General features: G+C 44.8%; 1 protein-coding gene across 9 annotated transcripts in view; it reads left to right on the top strand.

Moving 5' to 3' along the window:
* The window catches only part of USP54 (ubiquitin specific peptidase 54), a 256,337-nt gene that overhangs the window by 37,118 nt on the left and 199,320 nt on the right, over positions 1-19,899 (top strand). The window contains exon 1 of one of the 9 annotated variants that reach the window (XM_054034276.1): positions 15,131-15,193. The exons of the other annotated variants lie outside the window; for them this stretch is intronic. The gene's annotated coding sequence lies outside the window, so the exon portion shown is untranslated. Of the gene's footprint in view, positions 1-15,130; positions 15,194-19,899 lie in introns of those variants that run through there. 9 annotated transcript variants of the gene reach the window in all.

Genomic DNA, 19,899 nt, shown 5'->3' with positions numbered 1-19,899 from the left:
GTGGAACGCCGATTCTGGGCCCGGGAAACAAGCACAGACTGGTGGGACCGCATCGTGCTGCAGGTGTGGGATGATTCCCAGTGGTTGTGAAACTTTTGCATGCGTAAGGGTATTTTCATGGAACTTTGACTTGCTTTCCCCTGCCCTGAAGTGCCAGAATACCAGGATGAGAGGAGCCCTCACAGTTGAGAAACGAGTGGCGATAGCCCTGTGGAAGCTTGCAACGCCAGCCAACTATCGGTCAGTTGGGAATCAATTTGGAGTGGGCAGATCTACTGTGGGGGCTGCTGTGATCCAAGTTGCCAAGGCAGTGAAAGACCTGGTGATACCCAGGGTAGTGACTCTGGGAAACGTGCAGGCCATAGTGGATGGCTTTGCTGCAATGGGATTCCCTACCTGTGGTGGGGCGATACACGGAACCCATATCTCTATCTTAGCACCAGAGTACCAGGGGACCCAGTACATAAACCGCAAGGGGTACTTTTCAATGGTGCTGCAAGCACTGGTGGATCACAAGGGACGTTTCACCAACATCAACGTGGGCTGGCCGGGAAGGGTTCATGATGCTCGCGTCTTCAGGAACACTACTCTGTTTAAACGGCTGCAGCAAGAGACTTACTTTCCGGACCAGAAAATAACTGTTGGGGATGTTGAAATGCCTATAGTTATCCTTGGGGACCCAGCCTACCCCTTAATGTCATGGCTCATGAAGCCGTACACAGGCAGCCTGGACAGTAGTCAGGACCTGTTCAACTACAGGCTGAGCAAGTGCCCAATGGTGGTGGAATGTGCATTTGGACATTTAAAAGCGCGCTGGCGCAGCTTACTGACTCGCTCAGACCTCAGCGAAAAGAATATCCCCATTGTTATTGCTGCTTTCTGTGCACTCCACAATATCTGTGAGAGTAAGGGGGAGACATTTGTGGCGGGATGGGAGGTTGAGGCACATCGCCTGGCCGCTGATTATGCGCAGCCAGACACCAGGGCGGTTAGAAGAGCACAGCAGGGCGCGGTGCGCATCAGAGAAGCTTTGAAAATGAGTTTTGTGATTGGCCAGGCTACAGTGTGAAACTTCTGTTTTGTTTCTCCTTGATGAACCCTCCACCCCACCCCCACACCCGGTTCACTCTACTTCCCTGTAAACCAACCACCCCACCCTCCCCTCCCCCTTCGAGCACCGCTTGCAGAGGCAATGAAGTCATTATTACTTCACATTCTTGCATTCTTTATTAATTCATCACACAACTAGGGGGATAATTGCCAAGGTAGCCCGGGAGGGTGGGGGAGGAGGGAAGGAAAAGGACACACTGCAGTTTAAAACTTTAACTCTTATTGAAGGCCAGCCTTCTGATGCTCGGGCAATCATCTGGGGTGGAGTGACTGGGTGGCCGGAGGTCCCCCCCACCATGTTCTTGGGCATCTGGGTGAGGAGGCTATGGAACTTGGGGAGGAGGACTGTTGGTTACACAGGGGCTGTAGCGGCGGTCTCTGCTCCTGCTGCCTTTCCTGCAGCTCAACCATACACTGGAGCATATCAGTTTGATGTTCCAACAGCTGGAGTATCGACTCTTGCCTTCTGTCTGCAAGCTGACGCCACCTATCACCTTCAGCCCGCCACTTGCTCTGTTCATCCTGCGATTCAGCCCGCCACCTCTCCTCTCATTCATACTGTGCTTTTCCGTAGTCTGACATTGACTGCCTCCACGCATTCTGCTGTGCTCTTTCAGCATGGGAGGACATCTGGAGCTCCGTGAACATGTCATCCCGAGTCTGCCGTTTTCTCCTTCTAATCTTCACTAGCCTCTGTGAAGGAGAAACATTTGCAGCTGGTGGAGGAGAAGGGAGAGGTGGTTAAAAAAGATACATTTTAGAGAACAATGGGTACACTCTTTCACGTTAAATTTTGCTGTTCACATTACACAGCACATGTGCTTTCGCTACAAGGTCACATTTTTCCTCTTATATTGAGGGCCTGCCGGTTTGGTATGAGAGATCACTCACGCAGTGCCAGGCAACAGATTTCTGCTTGCAGGCAGACATGGTAAGCCACAGTCTTTTGGCTTTTTTTACTTTCTTAACCATGTGGGAATGGTTTCAAACAGTAGCGCCCTCATTTCTCATACCAAGCACCCATTGGGTTGGCCATTTAAAATGGGTTTGCAATGTAAAAGGAGGGGCTGCGGTTCCCGGGTTAACATGCAGCACAAACCCAACTAACCTCCCTCTCCCACCCCCCCCCCCAATTCTCTGGGATGATCACTTCACCCCTCTCCCCCACCGCGTGGCTAACAGCGGGGAACATTTCTGTTCAGCAGAGCAGGAAGGGGCACCTCTGAATGTCCCCTTAATAAAATCACCCCATTTCAGCCAGGTGACCGTGAATGATATCACTCTCCTGAGGATAACAAAGAGCAATAAGGAATGGATGTTGTCTGCATGCCAGCAAACACTGGGACCATACGCTGCCATGCTTTGTTATGCAATGATTCCAGACTACGTGCTACTGGCCTGGCGTGGTAAAGTGTCCTACCATGGTGGACGGGATAAGGCAGCCCTCCCCAGAAACCTTTTGCAAAGGCTTTGGGAGTACATGAAGGAGAGTTTTCTGGAGATGCCCCTGGAGGATTTCCGCTCCATCCCCATACACGTTAAGACTCTTCCAGTAGCTGTACTGGCCGCGATTGCCAGGGCAAATTAATCATTAAACACGCTTGCTTTTAAACCATGTGTAATATTTACAAAGAGGTCCCCGGTGTGCCCTCAGGGTCTGGGAGCACGCCTTGGGTGAGTTCGGGGGTTACTGGCTCCAGGTCCAGGGTGATAAACATATCCTGGCTGTTGGGGAAACTGGTTTCTCCGATTCCATGCTGCTGTGAGCTATCTACATTATCTTCATCCTCCTCTTCCTTGTACCCCGAACCCTCTTCCCTGTGTGTTTCTCCAGTGACGGAGTCATAGCACACGATTGGGGTAGTGGTGGCTGCACCCCCTAACATGGCATGTAGCTCCGCGTAGAAGCCTTAGCTCCTTAATTTTCATGTGGCACTGCTGTGCATCCCTGTTATGGCCTCTGTCCTTCATGGCCTTGGAGACCTTTTCTAATATTTTGCCATTTCGTTTACTGCTACGGAGTTCAGCTAGCACTGATTCATCTCCCCATATGACGAGCAGATCCCGTACCTCCCGTTCGGTCCATGCTGGAGCTCTTTTGCGATCCTGGGATTCCATCATGGTTACCTGTGCTGATGAGCTCTGCGTGGTCACCTGTGCTGTCCACGCTGGGTAAACAGGAAATGAAATTCAAAAGTTCGCGGGGCTTTTCCTGTCTACCTGGTCAGTGCATCTGAGTTGAGAGTGCTGTCCAGAGCGGTCACAATGAAGCACTGCGGGATAGCTCCCAGAGGCCAATAACGTCGAATTCTGTCCACACTACCCCAATTCCAACCCGCTAAGGCCGATTTTATCGCTAATCCCCTCATCGGAGGTGGAGTAAAGAAACCGGTTTAAAGGGCCCCTTAAGTCGAAAGAAAGGGCTTCGTTGTGTGAACGTGTCCAGGCTTAGTTCAGTTTAACGCTGCTAAAGTCGACCTAAACTCGTAGTGTAGATCAGGCCTGAGACGGAGGAGTCTAGTCCGTAAAGAGAAATAATTGGAAATCTAAGCTACGGAAACTCTGCATCCTGCCTAAAGTCAACATTTAGGGTGAGAAATTACATTTTGTAACTTGTTTCTTTAGTGAATCAAGCTTAGTTTGCGTGTTTTGTTTTATTTGCTTAGTTATCTGCTTTGTTCTGTTTGCTATCTCTTATAATCACTTAAAATTTACCTTTTATAGCTAATAAACGTATTTCTTGTTTATAACATAACCCAGTTTGTGCAATTTATAACTGGAGCGGGGGGAGAAGTTGTGCATATTTCTCTTCCTATTGAGGGAGAGGGTGAATTTTTATGAATTTGTGCTGTGCAGCTCTTTCTATACAGCGCAAGACAATATTATCTTGGGTATACTTTCCAGAGGGAAGCTACACTTGAGTGTTGAGCAATTTCCTAGTTGAACCTTCCCATAGAGAGCTGTTTGCAGCCTTTGTGTATTTCTACAGCTGATGCTCTCTACCAGTGTGTGTGCGCTGCCAGAGGCCGGAGAGCCTGATTCAGCAAAACAGGGAGAGGGAGCCCAGGCTAGTGGAGCAGGCTGGCTCAGTGAAATCCCAACACACCAGATGACATCCCAGAAGGGGGTCCAACGTGTCACAGGGTTAATAGTCCAGACTCTCTACTAAGGTGGTGTGTGCAGCTTGGGGTTGTGGGTTGTTTCTAATATGAAGTACTAGGGTTACCATTCGTCCGGATTTACCCGGACATGTCCTCCTTTTTGTGCTAAAAATAGCGTCCGGGGGGAATTTGTAAAGCACTCACAATGTCCGGGATTTCCCCCCGGCTGAGCAGAGCGAGCGGCTGGGAGGGCTGCAGGGAAGTCCCGGGCTGGACTCAGGAGCAGCTGTAGAGGAGCCGGATCCGCCCTGCATTCTGAGCCGGCAGCTCCCTTGCAGCCCAGTCCGGCAGCACTGTGCAGGGCCAGGGACCGGGTTTTGTTGTGCAGGGCCAGGGACCGGGTTTTGTTGTGCTGGGGAGCTCAGCCACGTGTCCGGCTCGGCTGCACAGAGCCCAACACCCTGTTCTGAGCAGCAGGGTAAGGAGGTCAGGGGGCAGGAAGGTTCTGGAGGTGGCAGTCAAGAAACGGGGGGGGGCTTTTTGGGGGGAGTGGAGAAAGTTTTGGGCAGTCAGGGTACAGGTAGGGGGTAGGGTCCTGGGGGGCAGTTGGGGGGGGTCTTAGGAGGGGGCAGTTAGGGGACAAGGAACAGGGAGTCTTAGGTAGGGGGTGGGGTTCTGGAGGGCAGTTAGGAGCAGGGGTCCCAGGAGGGGGCAGTCAGGGGACAAGGAGCAGGGGGGGAGTGTTTGGGAGTTCTGGGGGGGGCTGTCAGGTGGCAGGGGTGGGGAGATGGATCGGAGCAGTCAGGGGACAGGGAGCAGAGGGGTTTAGATGGGTCGGGAGTTCTGGGGGGGGGGCTGTCAGGGGGTGGGGAGTGGTTGGATGGGGCGTGGGAGTCCCAGGGGTCTGTCTGGGGGTGGGGGTGTGGATAAGGGTTGGGGCAGTCAGGGGACAAGAGGCAGGGAGGCTTAGATAGGGAGTGGAGTTCTGGGGGGCAGTTAGGGGCAGGGGTCCCAGGAGGGGGCAGTCAGGGGACAAGGAACGGGGGGAGGGTTGGGGGTTCTGGGGGGGCGGGAAGTGGGAGGGGCAGGGGCGGGGCTAGGGCGGGGCTCCTCCCGTCCTCTTTTTTTCTTGCTGAAATATGGTAACCCTATGAAGTACAGCTTACATGCAAGAAAAACATTTTCTGGATGATGAAGTCAGTGTTTCTTTAGAGTTTGGCTTTTATCTATGTAGATGTGAAGGGGGCCATTTTTCCTTAAGGTGAAGTTAGTCTCACAGATATACATAGTTTATCATCACAGCTCTTATCCTAATAAGTCTGTCACTATTTTCTTCATTTGAAATCTGAAAGGAACTGAAGCAACCACGAACAGAACAAAGTTTATTAATCGCAACAGCCTTGGTCCACAAAAAACCCAAAAGTATTATAAAGAAACTTACAGCTAAATCTAAAATCAGAAAATGTTAAAATTAGGGCTGTCGATTAATCGCACTGTTAAACAATAGAATACCAATTGAAATTTATTAAATATTTTTGGATGTTTTTCTACATTTTCAAATATATCGATTTCAATTGTACACTTTGTATTCTGTGTAGTGCTCATTTTATATTATTTTATTACAAATCTTTGCACTTTAAAAATGATAAAAGAAATAGTATTTTTCAGTTCACCTCATACAAGTACTATAGTGCAATGTCTTTATCATGAAAGTGCAACTTACAAATGTGGTTTATTTTGTTACATAACTGCATCAAAAACAAAACAATGTAAAACTTTAGAGCCTACAGCTTCACTCAGTCCTGTTTGTTTACATTTACAGGAGATAATGCTGCCCACTTCTTAATCAAAATGTCACCTGAAAGTGAGAACAGACGTTCGCATGGCACTGTTGTAGCTGGTGTCACAAGATATTTATGTGCCAGATGAGCTAAAGATTCCTAGGCCTCACATGCTTTGGCCATCTGAGGGGGATGAGGTGTTGAGCATACTCTATATGTCTTAAAAGAGCAACACTCTGCTGCAGAAACTACAGAACCCAAATCACCCAAAAAGAAAATCAGCCTTCTGCTGGTGGCATCTGACTCAGATGATGAAAATGAACATTCATTGGTCCGCACTGCTTTGGATTGTTGTAGAGTAGAACCCGTCATCAGCATGGGTGCATGTCCTCTGGAATGGTGGTTGAAGCATGAAGGGACATATGAATCTTTAGCACATTTGGCATGTAAATATCTTATGATGCTGGCTACAACAATGTCATGCAAACACCTGTTCTCACTTTCAGGTGAGATTGTAAACAAGAAGCAGGCAGCATTATCTTTTGCAAATGTAAACAAACTTGTTTTTCTGAGTGATTGGCTGAACAAGAAGTAGGACTGATTGGACTTGTAGGCTCTAAAGTTTTACTTTGTTTTATTGAATGCAGGTTTTTTGTACATAATTCTACATTTGTAAGTTCACCTTTCATGATGGAGATTGCACTACAGTATTTGTATTAGGTGAACTGAAAAATACCATTTATTTTGTTTCTTACAGTGGAAATATTTGTAATAAAAATAAATATAAAGTGAGCACTGTACACTTTGTATTCTGTGTTGTAATTGAAATCAATATTTGAAAATGTAGAAAACATGCAAAATATTTAAATAAATGGTATTCTATCATTATTTAACAGCGCAATTAATTGCAATTAGTTTTTTATCGCGATTAATTTTTTAATCTCTTGACAGCCCTAGTTAAAATACATATAAGATTTTAAAAGCCATACCGTGAGACTGCATATGATCATCATACTATTTGCCTGTTTCTTATTTTATCAGCTGACCATTGCATTGGTGATAAAATTACAATGGTATCATATCCCCTCACTATTGTTGCTCTGCAAAGTCCCACCCAAAGGAAAGGGGTTGTTTGTGTCACTGCTTTGAAAAGGATTTTAGGATCTGTTGTGCATGGAATGAGGAAGTAGAACAGGTCGTAATAATTTGCGAAGAACCAGCATAATTGAGCTTTGATAGAAATTTGTTTCTTTGGCATCATCAGCTGACAAGAAAGAGCTCAGTGTGAAGGTGCTTTTCTGAGGGCCTGCAAAATATGTTGAGCTTTCAGTGCTGGGAAATCTTGTATTTTGCCTTCATTTAGAGGTGCCACAGCAAACATGCGGGTGGACTTTATTGGCTGTCCTTTCTTCATTTAGGTCCAGTCAACACTGTAAGTACTGTGTGAGGGGATCTGGTTACAATATTGCCAACCTTGGCAGTTCAAAAATCAAGAGAGATGATTTTTTTTTTTTTAATTAGACTGTGGCTTTAGTTTGTCTTCTGATTTTGAACTCCCCCTACCCACCCACTCTGTGTGAGACAATTAGTGTTTCCAATGCTACCAAATTTATTAAGGTGGCTTTGTCCCCCGATGCAAGAGTTCTCACCCCCCACATCAGCTATTTCCCCTTCCCACCAATTAATTCTGCTTCCCCCCTCCCTGCCTCACGTCTGCTATTCTTGGATCTTCTGATGTTCTTCACTCCTCTCTCTGCACATTCCCAGGCTGAGTGTCGTAGGGAGAGAGAGGGGAGGAGCGGAGGGGACTTGACTTACTATCCTGAGGAAGACTACCGCTTTGAAGATTAATTCTGCTGCCGCTGCTTCAAAAGAAAATCTTCATGCTGCTTCAGAGACTCCAGGACAGACTGAGAAGGTGATCGTTCCCTTGCCGATTCCACAGAAATCTTCAACTGGTGTTCAGAACACTGCTGCTCCACGGAATGCCTATCAGGGAACAGCCTCTAAGTGCTTTTCCAGGATATCGCAGATGAGCAGCATCAATTGGAAAAGCAGCACCTCCTTGAAGAAAACCCATGGAGATGCTGCTGCAGGGAGATCTTGCACCTCGAGGACAGCCTTCTGGGACATCACAGCCAGGACAAACATCATTTCGCCTGCTCTTCAGGAGAAGGATGCCACAAGGAGAACGTCTCCCATCTCCTCCACTGCCCAGGATCCTGATGCTGGTCGTTGTCCTGCTGTGCTGGAAGGTACCTCAACCGGCGAGGCCAGCCTCTCCTCAGAAACCACCCAGCGGGACCTCAACATCTCACTAAATGCCTATCCAGCCAAACCTCTCCATACTACTCTCCTAGAGCAACAAGAACCATCTAGCGAATCCGCTGATACTGCCTTCACTCGGCAAAAGCAGAATAATTGGGTCATATTGGTGAATGGAAGACAGTGGGAAGGACAAATCAGTAATAGTGTCAAAAAAATTAAGCATGAGGCCAGTTTAGGGGGACAAAACTAATAAAAATAAAAACCCCTTCAGTTTATTCAGAGTAGCATACTAATGGGAGATTGTTAAATTTGGGACTTAAAGATCACCGATGGATTGTAGTTTCCTCAGGAAGTCAGTGGTGTCTCGAAGATAGCTGGGAGTGCTGGTAGCGTAGGGTCTTAGGACAGAGTCTACATAACCAGACAAGCCTGATGTTAGGGTGCCAATGCCTGAGATGATGGGGTGTCCAGGATCTTCCAGAAAACACCATCCTGGCCACTATGGACGTAGAAGCCCTCTACACCAATATTCCACACAAAGATGGACTACAAGCTATCAGGAACAGTATCCCTGATAATGTCACAGCTAACCTGGTGGCTGAACTTTGTGATTTTGTCCTCACCCACAACTATTTCACATTTGGGGACAATATATACCTTCAAGTCAGCGGCACTGCTATGGGTACCCGCATGGCCCCACAATATGCCAACATTTTTATGGCTGACTTAGAACAACGCTTCCTTAGCTCTCGTCCCCTAACGCCCCTACTCTACTTGCGCTACATTGATGACATCTTCATCATCTGGACCCATGGAAAAGAAGCCCTTGAGGAATTTCACCATGATTTCAATAATTTCCATCCCACCATCAACCTCAGCCTAGATCAATCCACACAAGCGGTCCATTTCCTGGACACTACTGTGCTAATAAGCACTTACCTACATGCCTCCAGCTTCCATCCAGGACACACCACACGATCCATTGTCTACAGCCAAGCTCTAAGATATAACCGCATTTGCTCCAATCCCTCGGATAGAGACAAGCACCTACAAGATCTCTATCAAGCATTCTTAAAACTACAATACCCACCTGCTGAAGTGAAAAAACAGATTGACAGAGCCAGACGAGTACCCAGAAGTCACCTCCTACAAGACAGGCCCAACAAAGAAAATAACAGAACACCACTAGCTGTCACCTTCAGCCCCCAACTAAAACCTCTCCAGCGCATCATCAGAGATCTACAACCTATCCTGAAAGATGATCCTTTACTCTCACAGATCTTGGGAGACAGACCTGTCCTCGCTTACAGACAACCCCCCAACCTAAAGCAAATACTCACCAGCAACCACACATCACTGAACAAAACCACTAACCCAGGAACCTATCCTTGTAACAAACCCCGATGCCAACTCTGTCCACATATCTATTCAAGTGACATCATCATAGGACCTAATCACATCAGCCATACCATCAGGGGCTCGTTCACCTGCACATCTACCAATGTGATATATGCCATCATGTGCCAGCAATGCCCCTCTGCCATGTACATTGGCCAAACCGGACAGTCTTTACGCAAAAGAATTAATGGACACAAATCTGACATCAGGAATCAAAATACTCAAAAACCAGTGGGAGAACACTTTAACCTGTCTGGTCATTCAGTGACAGACCTGCGGGTGGCTATATTACAACAGAAAAACTTCAAAAACAGACTCCAAAGAGAGACTGCAGAGCTAGAATTGATATGCAAACTAGACACAATCAACTCCGGTTTGAATAAGGACTGGGAATGGCTGAGCCATTACAAACATTGACTCTATCTCCCCTTGTAAGTACTCTCCCACTTCTCATCAAACTGTCTGTACTCGGCTAGCTTGATTATCACTTCAAAAGTTTTTTTTCTCTTACTTAATTGGCCTCTCAGAGTTGGTAAGACAACTCCCACCTGTTTATGCTCTCTGTATGTGTGTATATATATCTCCTCAATATATGTTCCATTCTATATGCATCCGAAGAAGTGGGCTGTAGTCCACGAAAGCTTATGCTCTAATAAATTTGTTAGTCTCTAAGGTGCCACAAGTACTCCTGTTCTTCTTTTATTAATTTATGTAGGCCCCTAATTTCTCTTACCATTATAAAAGTTAGAATTTAGTGGAAAAAGCTTCCTGGAGGTACTCATTTAAAAAAATACCAGTGCTCTGTAGCTGAAAAACTAGAGTAATGCCTAAATATAATTTTGGTATGACACATCATAGAGACTGGGGGGGTTGATCTGGGTTAATCTGTAATAATTTTTAGGAAGATGTCACCTGCAGCTCCCATTGGTCGGGAACGGCGAACCGTGGCCACTGGGAGCTGCGAGGAGCTGTGCTTGTGGATGGTCAATATCAGCAAAATGTCTTGCGGCCCACAATCAGATTACCCTGATGGGCCGCAGGTTGCCCACCATTGTACTATACTATTTTGATAAAGCTGGGACCCTAGCAATTAAAAGAATGTTAGATGGTTAAAAGGAACCAACCCACCATCCCTAAGGAAAGGGAGGGGGTGAATGGTCAGCCACAGCTTGAGGGTCAGTACTGAAGGGCAGACACTGCAGCATTGCAGTCTATTTATCTCTCCTTGCCCAAAGCTAGGGGTACCTGGATTAAATGGAATTTACCAAAACATGTAAAGAAATAATGTTTCAATAAGGTCAGATACTATAGGCTTTTGTTGTTTTAACTATTTTCTCTGTTCGCTATGTATAAACAAGACATTTGTTTTGAAGAAGTTGTTTTGAGTCTCTTTTGAGTTGTGGAATCTCCATCTCTGGAGATATTTAAGAGTAGGTTAGATAAATGTCTATCAGGGATGGTCTAGACAGTATTTGGTCCTGCCGTGTGGGCAGGGGACTGGACTCGATGACCTCTCGAGGTCCCTTCCAGTCCTAGAATCTATGAATCTATAATCAGCCCCTGGTCATGGGACTCCTGAAGGGAAGTTTCTTGCAAGTGCCAAATACAGTTAGGCCTTTTGAGTTATCCTGGTTGGAAAACAGGAGAGCTGCAATCCAGGAATCCAGTCTAAAAGTTATAGAATTGCAGGTTTCCCCTCAAGGCGGGGTGAAGGTAATGAAACTTGTCACTGAGTGGTGCATTCAAGAGGCACTTCAAAGGGGTTTATAAGGCACAGCTCCCGCAGTAATCATGACACATGCCAAATGCGATCTCTTCCCTTCTACTCTGAATCATGCAGTCTAACAAACCAGTGATCTCTGCACCATTCTTAACGAGTGCTGATTGACATTGGGGGACACTCCAAGAAGTAAACAAAAGGAAACTTGTCCAGAATAAAATCAATAAGGGGGAAATTATTGTGAAATTATGAAGAATAACACTTGAAGTATTAAGAAGGGAGTAAATGTTACTTTCAAAGGTTGAAGAAGGCATTACAATAAGAAAAGATAAAAGCAATACTTAGTACGGAAACCTTCAGATGAGAGAGTGCCATATCGAGGAAGAGAAGTATCACTATCCCCATTTTACAGGTGGGGAGACCAAGGCACATACTGGTGCAGTGACTTGCTCAAAGTTGCACAACTGGTTAGATGACATGGTGATAACTTTGGAAGCTACTGCAAGTACTGGAAGAGATACAGAGGTACTAGAGCAGTGGTCTCTGGGAATTGCTGAAAATTCTCAGTGTAGATAGGGGCATAGCATCTCCTCTCTCTAATCATGAAGCCAGTGGGTTTCATGACTGAGTGTACTGTAATAAAATCTTGTCAGTAAGATAGTCTGAACCTAAATAAGAGGGATAATTAGCACTAGGGATGTACTCTGATTCATAGCCCTAACTGTTGTTCAGAATGGGTTAAATTAATGTGAATTGTTTCACTTTTCTTCCCCTGTCTTCCCCCAGTGTATATTGATATTTGTCCAGCTGTGTGGAAATGATTTCAGTGATGATAATGAAATGGTCTTTTGCTCCAGGGACATATTTTTTATAGTAAAGATCACTGAGCAGGCGAGGAGGACAATTGATTTTGGCTAGGGAACAGAACAGTAACAACTGTTTGGTTTGACCCAATCCAGATTCTGAATCTCTTACACTTGTAAAACTTGGGTGCTACAATCCAGGTAATTGTAAGGTATATGCTGTGTCATGTTTTGGTCTGTCATTCTGGAGGAAGCCAACATGGGGATGATAGTCAATGAATTGCATGACTCAGAAATAATATACTGCTATTTTCAGAGAACTAAGTGAGTGTATAGGTGACCTTGAGACTTCTGGACTGTAGAGGCTGGAGTGGGCATTGCATTGCTGAGGTGAAATTCACAGCCATTGTGCAATAGGGAGTCCAGGAATCACTGCTCTTAGGAATCCTTGCTCAGTCAATATGCCACAGTAATGTATGCTGTCTCTGGTAGTGTTCCAACCTTTTTTTTAAAATTGGAGGTAGAATTATAGAAAAACGGAGAGAGTTCTCAGAGAATGTCATGGGGTTGCTGGCTCCTTTAAGGAGAGTCTGATCCCAGGCTATCCATGCTGAGCTAATTGAAGGAGAAGGAGCCTATCTAGATAGTAATTGAATAATGAGCACCTGAACATAAAAGCCATTAGGGCTCAGTTGAAGAGAGGTGCTCAGGAAGAAGCTTCAATTGACCACCAGCTCCAAGGAGGAAACCTATGCCAGTAGTTCTCCACCTTTCCAGACTACTGTACCCCTTTCAGGAAGTTGATTTGCCCTGCATACCCCAAGTTTCACCTCTCTTAAAAACTACTAGCTTAAAAAATCAGATGTACAAATACAAAAGTAATACACCACACTATTATTGAAACATTACTTACTTTCTCATTTTTACCATATAATTATAAAATAAATTGTGACCCCACCCCCAGGTTGAGAAACATTGATATAGTTTATAAAGCAGTATAAACAAGTCATTGTCTGTATTAAATTTTAATTTATACTAACTTTGCTAGTGCTTTTTCTGTAGCCTGCTGTTAAACTAGGCAAATATCCAGATGGGTTGATGTACCCTCAGGAAGACCTCTGCATACCCCCAGGGTACCCCTGGTTGAGAACCACTGGCCTATGCAACCCCTGAACCAAGGGGAGAGACCACAGGCTGGAGGGATCAGAACCAACAACCACAGGCCTTGAGGAGGGCTGTGCTACCCCTGAGCCCAAGGGGAGAGATTATAGAGATGTCAGGACTGAGAATCACAGACCCCAAGGAGGGAGCATGTACAACCCCAGAACGCATGAGACGAGAGACTTTTTATTTTAAGTTTATTTAAATTTAATAAAGTAGAACCTCAGCAGGTCAGTCTTGTCTTACACCGTTTTGGTTTGCGTAGCCTTCTTAAGGGGCTCTGAGAGAAGTGAAAAATGTAGGGAGTACACTTATAAAGCCCCTCTCATGATAGTAGGTGGTGTCTTATTTGTCAAAATCACTTTCCAAATTCTGTATACAAATAGCTCTATTGAAATACAGCCACTTGAGTGGAGAACAGGAAGCAATCAGTGCGTTATTGGAGGTTCTGAGAGAAATTTTGTCTGGAATGCTGGGACAAAGTTCAATTGCTATTAAAAATGCCATGATTTTGTTTTGGTTTGTTTTTTAATATGTAAGAGAAGACCTTGAAAATCAAGTCCCGTGTGTTCTGAAAGAGGCCCTTGGTCAGAAAACTTGAACTGTATCTACCTCAAAAGGATGAAAAGCTGGGTTGGCCTGTAGTTTGAGAGGAGTTTAGATATTCCAACCTGGATATATTGACCATTAAACTGTCTCCTCTCACTAAGGCTCTGTCTATTCTAAGAAAACTTACTGTAATTTTTCCACTGTTTACAACACTGGTTCGGCACCAACTCTGTGATTAACATTGGGAGCCTTTTGTAAGTGGCTGCATATTTAGCACTATGGCATGTAATTCTGCTCAGAGCACTTGTGAATAACCTGATGTTATAAACACCAGAAGCAGTGAACTTTACAGCGGGCCTCCCAAACTGGTTAACATTGGTGGAACTGAACCAGAGTAGGGAACAGTGGGGAAAACTTTAGAAAATGGCCACACCATGTAGGCGGTGCCTTGAATGAGTAATGCTACAACTCCCTACAAACTCCCACTTGCATTACCCCTCTCCCTCGTCTTAATAGCTACTGCCTCACAGTTGGGAAGAACCCCAGGAATATATCATTGATTGGGTCAGACACTGTATCACTATAAGATTGTGTAACTTTCTGGTGGTTTGTACGGTATCTGGAGTTAACAGGAAGTACTTTACCTGCCAGCAGTCTTGAATAAAGATACTTTGCCGAAATGCACAAATAATGTTTAGTGAAATCCTAGGCAGTGTGTTGTATGTTGTGGGGGTCAGAGCAAGAAAAGGCATGTTGAAACATGGGAGACACGAAGGGGGATGAGGTGGGTAAAGAGTAAGTAGAGTTGAATAAAGTGAGTTGGAAAACTTAACATATAAAATAAAAAGGGGAAAGGCATCATTTTTGCTTCTGAATCTGGGGCAGAAAAGATGAGAACAAACTGTGCTGCTTACAGTGCATCACTGGCATGTAGCAGTAGTGAATATTTGACCTGCATTTCAGCTGAAAATGAATTTTGCTGTGGCTCCTCCAAGGGAGCTTTTTATGTTCTGGCAATGTGAAGTAGAATGGGGGGAACACACAGAAATAGAATGATTAGGGGGAGCACATTCCACAGTTCTAGGAACACACTGGGAAGGGCAGTCTCTGTCACTTTAAAAAAAACAATGACCTGTCTGTTGGAGGAGGGGCAGTTTCCTGAGAATCAGGTGCATGTCTGGAGTGATGATGTCATCCTTCTACTAGACTAGCCTGAGAGACGGATGCAGAGGAGGGAATGTTTTCCTTAACACTGGCTTCCAGTTGGGAGGAGGAGGAAACTGACAGAGCTCGAGGCAGTTTGTGAGTATCAAATATAGAACTATTGCTTAAATCTTCTGAAATCTGAAGCAGTGAAATGCAGGTTGAAGGTGATACACACAGCTTCATTCTAAGTTGAAAATTGTGGACAGGATAGAAGTATTGCGGAGATTCTTCCGTTACCAACATCCCATGCAGCAAACACTTTGGATGTTGCTTCCTAATAAGCTTTCATGGACAATATTATTGACCTCTTCTTTCAGCAACAGGGAGCAAGCTAGATGGTTTGTTCAGGGATTCAGGCTGTTTTCTTACATTTAAAGAACCAGTGTGGTAACATTTGCTTCTGGTATAGTGTGGTAGTGTGTGTGACAAACACCATCGTTATTTAAAGTCAGAGTGGATTCTTGGTCCTCGGAGACTACCTGATAACCTCAGTCTTTCATTGCTATCTTGTAAATGATTTAACTAACGTAAGCAGGTCTCAATAATAGGTAAGAAAAGCTTGACTTATGGAGAAATCATAAGATTTTTTTGTGGTTTTAATATCTTGCTGGTACTGCAAGAGGTGAGGAAGAGAGTGAGAAGGCAAGGGTGTGCATAGTAACCTGAAACCTTAGATTTGTAAGTTTTTTGGAGCAGGGACTGTCTTTGTTTCTCTTTGTGCAACGCCTAATACAATGGGGGCCCCAATCCTGACTTGAGCCTCTGAGGACTACTCTAATATAACTATCTTCTTCCCATTTTCTCTACTGACTTAAGAACATACAGGATGCCAAAGTATTAAGGTGAAAGAAACTCTGTATGATACCATTACTATGGTTTGTATTTTAATTCACATTGAACTAAAAACTTATACCATGGCTGAGTCACTTTTTCCTTCGACTATTCTGTATCACCAGTGACAAATAATATTCAACAACAAACAAACAAAAAATGTGAACTTCTAAGGAACATGGGTGCTCTTTAAAAGGTCATTCTAGTTTTAGGTAGCAACAGGTTTCAGGGAGATTCCCTATATTTCAAATGGGAAATGTTACTAGATACACTATATCCTTAACATAGACCCCCAACCCCAGGATGGAAGAAGTGACCAAGCTGGTGCCAAAACAACAACATGTGCAGAGTACGGTTCCCGAAATTGCCATGGATTTTTCTTTGTTTATATCTCCAGATTTCAAGAGGGTCCTGTAAAGAGGGGTGGGCTTTTTCCTAACCCATTTGCTGGTGGCATGAAGCCAGGTGGGGGAGAGGAGACTTCCGGCTTGTAATGCAACACTTTTGTTTGTTTGTTACTGTAGCATCTCAGAGCCACAGTCATGTATCAGGACCCCATTGTGCTAGGTGCTGTACAAACCCAGAACAAAATGATGGTCTCTTTAACTGCATTAGAAAATGTGCTTTTACATTGATTCTTTGCAGATGGAAATTGACTTTTTTCCTGCAGCATTTTTCTTAAAAATGTGCAGAATCCTTTAAATTTTAATCTGTACACCAGTTGTTAGCACTAATAAATGTACACGGTACTCAGTCGTAGAGGTGTGTGATCTCTTATGAGACTGAAACATATGTAGGACCTTCTGCTCCTAGATAAAAGTTGCTATATGTAATGTAAAGTATTATATTTTGGTAGACCAAGATAACTCAAAATGCAGAACCAGTTCCTCAGTTCTGGGCAAGGAACACACAACGCAGTGGGGGGTGTGTGTGTGTGTACAGAGGTGACTTTCTCATTCCCCTTGTCCAGTGACTGGACCCCACCCCATATGCCAGTGGCAACTTGTAGATATCTGCGTGGAGGAGAGTCCTGGCCACACCCCTTTCTCCAAATCATTTCCTTCTATGCTGGCACCTGAAGGTTAAGTGCGGGTATAAAAAAAACCCATAAAACATCTATTTCATCCAAAGACTCCCATGCTCAGGCCAGATCCTCCAAATCTACTATGTTTTGGGCCAGTGTGGCTGGTGAAATAGTGCAGTGTGTGTGGCCCAGGCTCTGGGCCCCAGCATATAAGACACTATACTGGAACGATGAGGTGTGCATTCCATTCTTAACCTTTCTTGAAGCGTTCACTTAACTTATCACTTTATTAAATATATTACTGTATTTAGATCTTTCTGAGCATTCTGTACAGTCTCTAAGCTGGATTCGCTGGTCTGCAAAATTTGTTTTGCAAAAAGCAAACTTAAAATGGCTGGAAAGGGTACTGGAGAGATCCCCCTGCTCAGGGGGATCTCAAACAGGGGTAAAGCTAGAGGAGGGGGCTCTGCCACCTGACTCTACCACCTCCTGTTCTGCAACCTTGGTCCCGGTATGACGGAAAGGGGCATGGTGGAGCCAAGGCTCCACAACACCTGATTCCCTCCTAGTTAAGGTTCCCTCAGGAATATTACATTAGCAGTATGAATTAAACTTTTCTTCTTCAGCCTAAATCTCCGGCAAGGCTTGTCAACTTTGCCTCTCTACCATGCCCAAGTTCTATCTGGAGACTCAAGCCCTCTAAATCTATAGAACAGGGTTCTGTGGCTACACCACTTGCAGCGCAGATACATTCATATGATATATTATTTTTACATTACTTGTAGGATTATGCTTGTTTCTGTGAAGCAATCCTTTTTTAACAACTACTTCCTTCACCATTTGCGAGGGTAATGCTATAGTCCCAATTGGTATGCAGTGATTGTCTAAACTTAGCGTTCTGTATTATTTTCTGTACTGGACATATACACTGTGTTTCTCATGTATAGACTGGCCACACAGACCCCCACCATGAGATCTGCATTAATCCAATCAGCTTTCATTAACACTGAAATCTCTTTGGGGATACAGGGTGATTGTCTAGCAGGGTTTATGAGATCAGAAGGATACTTTCATTTTTAGATATGTTAAACATGCTCATGCTTTCTGTCTGAGGCACCCACATCTCCTGGAGGAAACTGGGGTGTGTGTATGTTGCATCACTTTAGTGTTTAATAGGTGAATTTTACCACACTTGGTATCCTGTCAAAAGCAGTTTTGTAGTATAGAGATGTGAGATGCTTTACGATTCTAGGCTGGGGTGAACAAGTCAAGAATCCAGGACATACTGGGATTAGGCTACAGAGCGAAATCTGGTAAATTACTCTTCTATCTGTTAATGTCTTTAACTACTAAGTGTGTGTATTTTTTCATTGTAGCACCTATTGTCAAGACCGATACGGGTTGTCACAAATTAATGTGAGTTGTCCAAACTTTTCTTTGGGAACCCTCTCAACTGCTTTGTTATAAATACATTTTTTCCACCCCTGTTGAAAATATATTACTTGGAGCTTCCTTATATTTTGATGAATTGGGCAAATCTCTTAATTTAAACTCACTGTGAAATAAAACAGTAAATCTAACAGATATGGCAAACTGTGCTTTATATATTCATCCATCTGCTAGCCAGCAGATGGGAATAGTCAATGTATTCTAGAAATCCAGTTCAGCTTTTGCTGGTACCTACAGGTATAAAGCTATTGTTTTTTTCACTGTGTTTCTTGTTAAATCACTGTAAAGAAGACTTTCAAAGGAGGAAGGAGAAACAACACTTGCATGAAATTTTATAGCTTCCCTTCTTTGGGATAGTGCATTTCCAGACAAAAGACCTGTTTCTGAAACACTTCAGAATGAAGTTAAATTTGGGTTGATTTCTCAGTAGATTAGAGTGACTGTTCGTGTATCTGTGTCATTGAGTTGCTTTCGGTCCTTCAGTCATGCAGTTTACAAACCAGACTTTTATGGTCTCATAGCTGCATTCTGTGTATCCTGACTGCATGTTTCTCAATGTGCCAAGGTTCAGTTGTAGGACAAAGACTAAAAATAAGGCACAAAAGGAAGTAATTAGTTCAAGAAGCTTAAAATAACATAGGATTAATTTGAACCCAAATAAATTTGTTATAACCTCGGTTTCTTGATTTAGCTTTTCTAATGTAAATTTAAGATAACTAATATAAAAGTAAACTGGTAGACAGAAACTAAGGTCTCAAAGGAGATGATCAATCATAGGTAGAAAAAATGGTTTATGAAACTTTTTCATCTTGGCACCGTGCTGATGGAGGTAAATTTTCTGAGATGGGGCCAGAAGTGATGCGTGTGTGTGTGTGTGGGGGGTTATATACCCCCCCACCCCCCCCGATTTGCTGCTTCGCTTCTACTGAGCGTAGAATCATAGAAGATTAGGGTTGGAAGAGACCTCAGGAGGTCATCTAGTCCAACCCCCTGCTCAAAGCAGGACCAACCCCATGCTCCCATGGACTGAGCATAGGGTTGCCAACTTTCTAATTGCACAAAACCGAACACCCTAGGCCTGCCCCTTCTGAGGCCCTGCCCCTTCCCTGAGGCCCCGCCCCCACCCACTATATTTCCCCTCTCTTGGTGGCTTACTCTCCCCCACCCTCACTCACTTTCACTGGGCTGGGGCAGAGGGTTGAGGTGCATGAGGGGGCTCTAAATGGGGGTGCAGGCTCTGGGGTGGGTCTAGAAATGAGGGGTTCAGGGTAAGGGAGGGGGCTCCAGGCTCGGGCAGAGAGTTGGGATGTGGGAGGGGGAGCGTCCTCTGGGGTGAGGCTGGGGATGAGGGGTTTGAGGTGCAGGAGGGGTTCCAGGCTGGGATGGGGCCGGGGATGAGGGGTGCGGAGGGGTGAGGGCTCTGGGCTGGGGTGCAGGCTCTGGGGTGCAGGAAGGGGCTCCGGGTTTGGGTGGGCTCAGGGCTGGGGTGCAGGAGGGG

The sequence above is a fragment of the Malaclemys terrapin genome, chromosome 7 (assembly GCF_027887155.1).
Source record: "Malaclemys terrapin pileata isolate rMalTer1 chromosome 7, rMalTer1.hap1, whole genome shotgun sequence".
NCBI lineage: Eukaryota > Metazoa > Chordata > Testudines > Emydidae > Malaclemys > Malaclemys terrapin.
Note: the sequence above shows the minus strand (reverse complement) of the source record. Positions and strands in the feature narration are given on the sequence as shown.